The sequence below is a fragment of the Tupaia chinensis genome, unplaced genomic scaffold, assembly GCF_000334495.1.
Source record: "Tupaia chinensis unplaced genomic scaffold, TupChi_1.0 Scaffold000495_1, whole genome shotgun sequence".
Classification (NCBI taxonomy): Eukaryota; Metazoa; Chordata; class Mammalia; order Scandentia; family Tupaiidae; genus Tupaia; species Tupaia belangeri.
This window is the reverse complement of record NW_006160007.1, coordinates 34,585-44,014: the sequence shown is the minus strand read 5'-3', so window position 1 is coordinate 44,014 and position 9,430 is coordinate 34,585.

Genomic DNA, 9,430 nt, shown 5'->3' with positions numbered 1-9,430 from the left:
CAATAACTAATTTATATATGAATGATATATTATGTAATTTATTTATTACAATTTATGATATATCTTTATTTTAAAATGTGATATACATCATGATCATGGGGGAAATGCAAATTAAAGCTACATTATGATATCACTATATGCCTACCAGAATATATAAAAATTGAAAAGACTGAAAATCCAAGTGTGGATGAGAATGTGTAGCAATCAGAACTTCTATACATTGTAAACAGGGGCATCAATAGGTGCAAGCATTAGAAAAACATTTGGTGGGACCAGCAGTTAGTGTAATGGCTATGTCTCTGGACTCCCATGTGGTTGACCGCAGTTCAAGTCCCAGACCTGGTGGCTTAAAATCCTGAAAAGAAAATGGAGAAGGGATTGTGGCATGGCCATCTTCACTGGAGGGGGTGATTTCTCGCTTTCTGTCTCTCAGTCTCTGTCTTCCTGGCGAGCGCATGCACCCTGTAGCAAAAACTTCTCAAGAAAAAAAAAAAAAGAAAAAAGAAAGACATTTGGCAACATTTTCTCAAAGAAACAAGGAGGTAACCTGTAATCCAAAAATTCTGCAATTCTACTCAAAAAAACCATTCTACTCCATCACCAACGAGTGCCTGTGTCTACCAAAAGACATGAACAAAACTGACTTTGTTAGCTAGAAATCTGGAAATAATCTGATAAATGAGTAAAATGTAGATTATTAAAATATTAGAAAACCACGCAACACTGAAAAATAAGCAGCTATTGGCACTTGTAGTAAAATGGATGAATCTTAATCTCAAATCATTTAGTATAATAGAAAATCTGGACACAAAAGTTCATGCTATTTGATTCCACTTAAACAATGTTCAAGAACCAGCAAAACCAACCTATGATGATGGCAGGCAGAATAGTGGCTACCTCTGAGGGATTTTATTAGCTAGGAAGGCCACAGGGGTGTGCTGGAAATGTAGTATATTATTACTGAATGGTGGGCACCTGGGTGTACATATTGAGAACTTATTGAGCACCATGCTTTACCTGGTCAGTCTGTTTGAGCTTTACGTTTGAAAAGCAAAAGCAATGGTTTTTGACTCACACATTAGAATGTTCTGGAGACATATAAAAAAAATAACTGTTGGCTGGATTCTACTCCAGATCAATTAAATCAGAATCTAGGAAAATGAGATCTGGGGGAGAGACACTCATTTCCAACCTAATAGAATTGCTGTTGAAATAAATAGAATGGAATAAATAAAATAGAATATGCACATGCAAACACAGGTAATTCTAGTGAACATCCAGCATGGAAGAGCAATGCCAGGTCAATCTGTGGTGTGGTGCTTAGAGTGGTTGGATCCAGCATGGCTGACTTCGAGGTTTGAGTCCCAAACCTACATGGCTTAAAAAGCACACTGGGTGTGTGTGCTTGTGTGTGCAAGAGGAGGGGTGTGTCTTCTCCTGGAGGATAATGGAGAAGGAGGGATTGCAACATAGTCATCCCTCTAAGGGGTGACTTCTCACTTTCCCTCTCTATCTCTTGCTGGAAAACACATGGAGGGGAACTTGATGAGGGACAGCATGTGGGGGAGCAAAGGGAAAAGAGGAAGGGGGGGCGGGTAGGGAAGAGGGTTAGGAGGTGGACAAGGGGAGCAGAGGGGGAGGATGACAACGCCATAGAGAAATTTAGAATAGTTAGTTGTGAGTAAGAGAAGTAATTTAGGCACAATAAAGTTGTCTTGGTTAGAAACAGTAGGAAACATGGGCCTTTCCTACATGTCTGGCATTAACCTAAGATAATATTCCACTGAATAGACCAGCAGATGGCATAATGGCTATGTGGCTGGACTCCCATGTAGTTGACCGTAGTTTGAGACCCAAACCCTGTGGCTTAAACTCATGCCGGGCGCGTGTGTGTGTGTGTGCGTGCCCAAGATCCCGAGAGGAGAATGGAGGAGAAGGGATTGCAACGTGGCCATCCTCCCTGGGGGTGATTTCTCCCTTTCTGTCTCTCTCTGTCCTTCTGGTGAGTGCACATGCCCTATTGCAAAAATGGCAGCGAGGTTCCAAGATGGCCCCTAATGACTCTGTCTTCTGGCATTCATGCTGAGTATTCCCCTCCCACACTGAAGCAGAGATGCCCATGTGACCATTAGGGCAGAGGAGCAGCAGCAGCGTGACTTCGGAGCCTACCAGGAAAGGCATCACAGCTTCTGCTCTGGCTCTCTCTCTCTCTGTGGGATACTAGTCACCATGCCTTGAAGACACCTAAGCACTCAACCTCTGGAGAAACCATATGGGGAGGACCCAGAGCTTGATCGCTCACAGCACTTCCTCTCCACTCTCCTCTGTATTTCGGTGCTGAATTCCTTTTGTGGGCCTTAATCTGCCCTTTGACACATCTGGACTTAGATGGAAAGCACACTGATGAGCAGACCAGGGCGGTGTGACTTGCAGCCTCGCAGCTACAGATAGCACAGTGGACTGCCAGAAAGAAGAATGGTGCAAATCAACCCATCACCTTCTATCATTTTTTACTACCCAATCGGCATGATTTATGTTTTGGAGAGCTCTAACGATGACACTCGAGAGATTTGGCCCGGGTAAGTGATGCAGAAACCACAAAATGAAAGGATTTTTCCCCAAAAGAGCTAAGATTCTAAGCTCAATCTGTGGAACCTGACCATTTCATTTTAAAAACGATTCCTTATTTTTAACAAAGACTTCATACTGTCTGCATGCGAAAACCTATTTTCTTATACTCTGCGCAGGAAAAAAAAGTATATAAAATGTATATTATGTGTTACCTACACATGCTAACAATAACTCAGTACAAATTGCCATTATAGTTAGATTTATAATCTTTATGAAACAGGCTTTACTTTCTGAACTATTATTTCAATTATTGACTATGTTAAACTGGAAGTTCTTATTTATTGAAATGTCATCTAACAACAAATGAGCTAGGAAGATAGGAGAAGGTTTTAAAGTACTAATTCACAGACATCCCGTGGATCTCTCTCCCCATGGTGGATGTTTGCATGATTCTATTGTCTCAAACATGCACAATGATTTTTTGTCTTAAATCTATATTTTATAAATACATTCCCACATTACTTATGTCAAAGGAGTAGTATTGTTTTTCAGCCAAATGAACATGATAAACATATTTATTATATGGAAAATGGCTTTGATGATTTAAAATGTGTTTTTATGTATAGACAATCACTTATAATTATTCCAAACTGATGGCAAATAAACTTTTAAGAATTTTCAAATTATACTTTAGCTGTTCAAAACAGCACAAGATGAAAATGCATGTAATAAATGCTTTAATGGCCTCTAGTGAAAGAGAAAAGGTCTGATCTTTTTTTCTTTTAGTAAAAGAAATGTAAAAAGGCAACCTCAGAAAAGATAAGGTAAATACTATTTTTCTTTTTTTATAAAGTGGGAAAGCAAAGCAGTGAAGATAAGTGAGAATATATATTAAGAGGGACTACATTGCAAGGTTTATTCTCATAGAGAGCTGAGGCTTACCCATCAAACAAGAATCAACTGGTCTCTTACAGATTTATCTTAAGAGTTGAAGAGGTAAAATATCTATAAACAAGGCATTGAATTTAATCATTTAAAAAAATTATTGAGGTATAATTTACATGTAAGTCTTTTTCTTTTTTTTAAAGAATTATTTTATTTAACTTATTTATTTTATTTGCTTATTTATTTTAATTTGGCCAGAGAGAGACAGAGAGAAAGAAAGAGAGAGAGAGAGAAAGTGAAAAAGCAAGCCACCAGGTCCGGGACTCAAACTGTTGTCGCCCCTGTGGGAGTCCAGTGCCCTTAACCACCATGCCACCTGTGAGCCCCAGTCTTTTTCTCTTTTACTTGTCAAAGAGTAGCAGAGAGAGAGAAGAAAACACCCCTCAATGGGGCTTGGTCATACTGTGATACCTTTTCCTCCATTTCCCTGCTTGTTGGGCTCTAGGGTGCAAACATACATGCACCCTGTGTGTTTTTCAAGCCTCTGGGGCTAGGATTCAAATCATAGTTGGCATGTGGGTTTGGACTCCCTTAAATACAAAACTACATGGTCAGACCTATACATATAATAAACTTTATCATTTACCATTTCTAAGCACACAGTTCAGTGACACTGAGAACATTCTTGTTATTTAATATCACCACCACCCATCTTCAGAACTTTTTCATTATCTCAAACTGAAATTTTCCACCCTTTAAACAATAACTTCCCTTTTCCCTCAGCCCCTGGTGATCGCTCTTCTACTTTCTGTCCCTATGAATTTGACTACTTTGATAGCTCGTGTAAGTGGGATCATACAGCATTGGTCTTTTTGTAACTGGCTTGTTTTACTTAGCATAATGCCTTCAAAGTGTCACCATGTTGTAGTATATGCTAGAATTTCTTTTCTTCTTAAGCCTGAATAATATTCCATTAAATGTATGTGTGTATATATGTGTATATGCCACATTTTGTTTACCCATTCATCAACCAATGGACACTTAGGTTGTTTCCACCTTTTGGTTCTTTTTTTTTTTTTTTTTGGAGAGATTTTCGCTATAGGGCGCGTGTGCTCGCCAGACAGACAGAGAGAGACATAGAGACAGAAAGCGAGAAATCACCCCCCAGGGGGGATGGTCACGCCGCAATCCCTTCTCCATTCTCCTCTCAGGATCTTGGGCACGCACGCACATGTGCCTGGCGTGAGTTTTAAGTCACCGGGTCCGGGACGCGAACCACGTTCGACTATGTGTGAGTCCAGCGACATAGCCATTACGCTAACTGCTGGTTCCCACACCTTTTGGTTCTTGTGAATAGGCTGCCATGAGTGGTAGAGCACAAGTATTCGATCTACATGTACATTTCTACTATGCCCGGTGTTAAACAGAACAGCATATCAACATGTTTGTGACCAGGCTCTCCTAGTGACATTAGGACATCATTTCAGTGTTAGCAAATCCTGCTGGAATTTAAAATATTTAAGAACTCCAAGATGCCAGAGACTTTTAGGTAGACACTAAGAAGGAAGAAATGTTTGAATAAAGACAATGCAGCAAGATGCTAGACTTTTTAATATAAAGTCAGTCAGCTACAAGCTCATTCTTCTATAACCAAAACAGAGTAAATGTGTATTCTGAGAAAGGTGTCCCAAATGTGCCTTAGGAACATGTGAAAGAAAGCCTGCCTCGTTTACACTTGGGCCAGAGAGGCAGAGAATGGGACAAAGGAGTCGTGAGAGAAGACTGTCAGAAAGAAGTCAACACCTGCTCTGGCTATGAGTAAGAGCCACTCAAAACAGGAAGAGGAAAGACTCACTCCAGGCAGAGAGAAGGGTGAATTAGGAGAGAGAGTTGAGAAAACTTTGACAACAGTAAGACAGAGTCTGAAAGCAGCCCCAGAATCGTTACGTATCTCACTGCCATAGGAAACAAGCAGAAGACAAAAAGAGTTGCCAGTTTTGTTCCCTTTCCCCCACATCAGGACTGAAGCCAACTCTTCTGAAATGGTTTTCAGTGATGGTCCTATGATTCAAATAAACTTGACGACTGTGTGCATTAGTCCATTCACGCTGAAGATGCTGAAAACATTCTATCACTCCACGGTAGTCTCTGACATACAATGGTTCGGCTTAGAATTTTTCAGCTTCACACCAATATGCAAAAATCCTGTGCAGTCGATAAAACCATCCTCCACATTTTGATCTTTTTCCTGCACTAGTCATATGGGGTACAATACTCTCTTAATTCTGTTCAGCGACGGTGAGCCACACTATTTTGAGGGTAACAACCGACACTTTACAGTGTGCTCTGTTCAATGAATTGCATGACATCTTGAACATTTTATTATAACGTAGGCTTTGTGTTAGGTTATTTCCCCCAACTGTAGACTAATGTAAGTGTTCTGAGCATGTTTAAGGTAGGTTAAGCTAAGCTGTAATATTTGGTAGGTCAGGTAGATTAAATGTGTTTTTAACTTACAGACATTTTCAATTTACAATGAGTTTATCAAGACAAACTCCCACTGTAAGTCAAGGAGCATCTATATATGTGCATGCCTCTGTGTGTGTGTGTGTGTGTTATGACTTTAAAAGAGTGTATGTAAAGTAGAATTAAAGTATGAGTTTATTTTGGCCCAAAAAGTTTGAAATCCATGCAATTTTTTTCATAATGCACATTTTTCCATGAACTATTTAAAGATCCCCATATCCTCTCTCTATATATACACATATATACATATATATTTATACATACATATATGCTATACACATACACACATAGTTATATACATATGCGTATTATATAGTCTCTGTGCATCCTTATATCTACATTTATATTTATAAATATTTATATAATATGTACATTTTTAATGGTTATACTTATATCTACATTTTTAAAGGTTAAGTCTACAAACATCTTTGCGTGTGCAAAGCTATGTTTTTGTCTATTCTCTATTAACATTTTCCTTTCCCACCCCACAATATTTACTCCCTAAAATTAAAATCGAAAGACATTGGAGTGAAGAATACATTAATGAGCAACACAGATTCTTGCCCCCAGGGATCATACATTCTATGGGAAGATAGTTAATAAAAAATAAAATTACATAGCATGCTAGACAATGATAAGAGAAAAAAACAAAGAGGCACAAGGTGTTAGAAGTATCAAGTAGAGTTAACATTTTATTAGGCTGGTGAGGAAAGCCTCAAGGAGCAGGTGATTTTGGAGTGAATACCCAAGAGAGCCCTGCAGATCCTTGGGGAAGAGCTCTCCTGGTGGATGGAGCAACAAGTGCAAAGGCCTTGAGGCGGAAGCGTTTCTACTTTTCTCCAGGAATCACCAAGAGGCCAATGGCTGGGCAGAAGGAGCAAACTGTAGAGTAGTAGAACATAAGGTCAGAGTGGGAAGAGAAAGGTTGTGCAAAGACTTCTTGTCAAGTCTCTCTCTTAGTTTCTTTTCAGAGAAAGACTTTTGCCATAGAGTAGGTCCACTCTCCGGAGAGACAGAATGTGAGAACTCACCCCCCAGAGGGGATGGCCATGTTGTAACCCCCTCTCCTCCACTCTCCTCTTGGGATTTTGGGCACACGTGCACACATGCCTTGTATGACTTTCAAGCTGCCAGGTCTGGGATTTGAACCACAGTCAGCCATGTAGGAGTGCAATGATGTAACTATTATGCCCTCTGCTGGTCCTATTGTCAATTCTCTGAAACATTTACCCAAATATGATTTGGCTGTTTCCTTTATAAACATGTTTTCTTAGATTCAGTACTTGTCTGTTTGGCATCAATTAGCAACAGGTCCAAATAATGATCAAAGTTGTTTATATCTCTTCTTCAATCTGGCTTTTGTGGATGGTGAAAATCATGTGGCAAACCCTCCAGCTGCAAACCCTAACATCTATGTTTCACTTCCTGCCTGGTAAAGGACATCCCCACCCAACAACTTCCCACACTATAGTAATAAATGTTCTGGCCTAGGCTTCCCCTTCACTCCTCCCTGCCTCTTGACCAAACCTTGTGCTTCTCCTCATGGCTCTGTGTGGCATGATGTGCTCCTTTCTCTCATGAAATCTAAGTAATAAACTCTTCTTTCAATGACCTTAAACTCTCCATGTTGCCACTCAATCCCCTCCAAAATGAAAATCCTGTGAGTACAATTGAAATAAGAAGCTCATGACAAGATAACGCATTGTCTGATGGTGGTAGGCAGAGTTGACATGCTTTTACTCTGGAATGTGGTTTTGTTTGCATTTATGAAAGTTCGTAAGTTCAAACTTCTTCAGCTGAATTTGTTACATACCATTGTTTTACTAGTTGGGAGCCTGGAACCTCCTATGAAACCCTCTGAAGAAGCTAGTTTAGAGTTTGTGGTTCAGCTTCAATGTCTGAAAGAAACCTCTAAGCCCCTTAAGTTTTATATTTACAGATATTAAGATCTCACCACCCTCTGGCCATCCATATGGTTACAGGAATGCAAAGCCAAAACAAGTAAAATTAGGAATGCATGCGAAGAAGAGAGAAGAGCCAAGCAAAATGGCAGCTAGGAATAGATCCACTTACAAGGTCCAGAAAGCTCTCAGAGGGAGGAAAACAGTACCTCATGTGGAGCTTTTTAACAATCTGGGACCCAGCTTCCAGTAAATATAGCCCAATACATGACCTATAATTTGGCCATCCCTATAACTACTTCCTGTTGTTGAAGAGGATAAACATAGCCACTTCCATATTAAGCAGTGACCCAGAATGCTTGGAGTATAGAGGCTAGTGGGGTTAACTAGTTAACACAAGTTTGAATAATTCCACTTCTAGGAGTACAAAACTAAGGTAGTATTCAGAAATGTGAACAGATGTTCATGTGTAGGAAATTGATTATACTGTAAGTTATAATAGCATGATTTAAAAACAAGTCAATGATAAAATAAAATGTTAGGTTGTCAGGGAAGTCATGATGTACTTTTTTTATGTTTAACACTCTGGGTCCCAGAGCGTTACTTTTCTGACTCTCTAACGTTTGAAGAATATATAATGATATCAGAAAATGTTCAAAAGGCAATTTTAACTGATGAAAGCAAAATACAAAGCACATATCTATAAAATAAACCTAATTTTAATTTAAAATACATTGCATTCCACAGGCAGAAGCCCAGGATTCCAGTGCATGAACTCCAAAACTTTGGGGGCTAGTCCCTGAGCAAGCAATATGCAGAGTAGACCCCAAGCAACCCAGCTAAAGCTGGAAGAACTGACCTGGCATTTCTACTGCTGCCTATCACAAGGGAGACAGAGTTCACAGTGTGAATTTATCCAAGTCAATCATTTGATTTTAAATAAAAAGTTCAAAATAATAAGTGTTCAAGGTGATAGATCATTAAACATTGTATTCATGCACCAAAAAACAACATTGCCTCATGTAAATATGTATAATTCTGTGTTAATTACATTTTAATTAAAATTTAAAAATAAATAAAATCAAAATTCCTCAGAGGAACATAACAGGATCAAGACTTCTTGTAAAATATGCACAATGTCTAAGACACAATATAAAATGACTGAATGTATAAATAAATAAATGCAACCTGGCATTTGGAAATGAAGTGAGATCAGAGGAGCAGAAAGAGGAGAAAAGAAGACATCTGAGGATGAAAAGAAACAGTTAAAGAGAGAGTTAAAACAATGTGTGGAATATAATTTAGATCAAGAAATAAAGAAAAATAATGAATTAGAGAAAGAGATAACTGATTTTGCTATGGGACACACATGCTTGAAAAAGAGAGGCAGAGAGGGAAAATTTAAGAAACTCTTGGAGATTACAGAAAAGAAATGAAATGAATATGAAAATGCAGAAATTAGTTTCCAAGAGATCTAAGAGTCAGTTGAGTTGAAATGGATGTTCAATTTAATATGGTAAAACAGAAGATTGATGATCTTGCAGCAA